The following is a 2366-nucleotide window of genomic DNA, read 5'->3' as shown; positions in this document are numbered from 1 at the left end:
GGGGCGGCGGGGCGGCCTCGTACGTACAGTACGTACGCCTTCGTCCCGTGCACCACCACCCAGACGGGTACGTTCCAGCGAGCTCCAGTAGTAGATAGAGCTGTTAACTTAGTACCTGCTTGTTTGGTGCGCGCTGGCGTGCCATGCCTGGTGCCTCCCTGTTCGCTCGTCGGTCATCGCTCCGGATCCATATGCACATGCACGCATCAACTCGCGGAACAGGGGTACTTTACAAGGGAGCACAAAGATACAGACTGTCTCCAACCATAGACCCGTACCAGCACCTAAATCCAAAATAAGTACAAGAGATTTAAAATCAGTCTCCAACATATTATTTATACGAGAGATTAATTTTAGATTGTCTGACGCAACCTAAATATAAACATCATTCTCTTTTGAAAATATATTTACGGAAATAATTTTTTTTTAGGTTTTGTTGTTGGAGAAGGTATTAAATGGGTATTGAACCCTTTACCTATAGCGCTACCAAAATCAAATGAGTCTGGTATTTCGGGTGTTAGAGGTGGAGATAGTTCGTGTTTTGTCACGCTCACACAGTGGGGAACCTATACCTATCGTCGTCGGTGAGCCTCGGACTCAGTGTCAATGACTGAGAACCCTGATTTATTTATGGGTCATGGCAAACAAAGCACGTGTACTACGCACCATGCATGACCTATAGCCGCTACGTATTGTGCGTGAATGCATACATATATATACTGTGAAAGTACTACATGTACACTACGACCTCTGCTCTGCCCGCCTGCATGTAGCATGTACGGGGAAACCAAACAGCGGATGAGGGCACGTGCGTACCGCGTACGTGCATACACTGTACGGCAGCGTGTGAGATGACGCGACGGTATAAGTTTGCATTGGCCGGTCCTGCCGCAGCCGCGCGCATATGCATAGTGCGTGACACTGTGGATGCTGCTCTACTTACATGTACAGCATATCAAGCCGGGCACGCCACGCACTCTCGAACTCGACTGCATCGCCATGGCCGTACGTATACAGCATCGTGCATGCATGCGTCCACCTCCAACGATCCATCGATTTTGACCACACCCTCTGGATCTTCTCGTCCTAGCTAGGCCACCGCGTACTACTACAACAATAAGCAAGCAAGTTTTGATCGATCGTGGAGACGTGGACACGCTGTTCAATGTTCATCATCATCGTCATCCAGGCTAGTACTACTAGCTACGCCTAGTAATTACTGAGATGCAACCACCGCACCAGGGCCACCAGCTGCCTCCACGGGCGGCCGTGTGTTGCGTTCCGTCGTAACTTCTTGCTCGAACAATTGCCCCGTTCGTTATCTAAGCCCTGACTAGGAGTACTATTAGCTAATTTATTAGCTAATTTATTATGAGAAAAAAATATTATTAATTAGTTAAAAAAAATACAGCTTATAAGCTAAGTGAAACGGACAAATGCTACCTCTTCTTTGCGTGACGCAGCAGGCCCAGATGGTCCACAGGCCGGCCGGGGCGCCCGGGGCCAGGACGATGGGGAAGAAGACATGCACGTACGCACGGACGAATACTGACACACGGACCGTGCGTGCGTGCGTGCATGGTGCCTGCCCACTTGCCCAGTGCACACAGAGCAGCAACTCCATCCATATCCATGAGCTTGTCGACGATCTTTCAAAAAAAAAAAAAGAGCTTGTCGACCACCACCACCCTACCATATCAGAGGTCGTCGTCGTTTGGAAAATCAATAATGTGCATGCGTGTACGTGTATATACATGTCCCTCGCTGTTTCATGAAACATGGATGATGCGAGAGCATGGCCGTGTTCTTTTCGCTGAAATTGACTTATGCTAAAATGCTGTGAGAAAAAAGTACTGTTTATTCACTGAAGTAGTGCTGCAGGGCGTATTACTGATTCATCATTGGGCCGTGTTTTATTTAGTTTATATATTATTTCCTCGCGGCAGTAGTAATAATAAACTGTGTCTTCATTGTTAATTCTCTGCTCACGACCATCCTCCGTGCGGGCCTTTACTTATTACTACTATATATACAGACGACGTGCACGACGACGAGATCTGATCGGAGATCACCTTTGTCAGCGGCAGCGAACGCCGCTTGTCCTCTGGGAAGCAACCATGCATGGCCATGGCACAGTGGCAGGCTCTCGCAGCGTGCATGCATGGTCAAGGCCGGTCACGCACGCACGCGCGCGCGCGCGCGCGACTGGTCGCGCCCTGCCGGCGACCAGAGAACGAACGCGCGGCTAGAGGCCGCCTTGGCGACTCTCACGTCCGCGTCGCTTGCCGTCCTCGTGCAAGCCAGCCAGGGGGCCTTCCAGTTTCAGCGCTGAATATATGCTACGTACAGCTGTGTCGTCGTGCGAG

This window comes from Miscanthus floridulus, chromosome 2 (genome assembly GCF_019320115.1).
Source record: "Miscanthus floridulus cultivar M001 chromosome 2, ASM1932011v1, whole genome shotgun sequence".
Taxonomy (NCBI): Eukaryota; Viridiplantae; Streptophyta; class Magnoliopsida; order Poales; family Poaceae; genus Miscanthus; species Miscanthus floridulus.
This window is presented reverse-complemented; position numbering follows the sequence as displayed.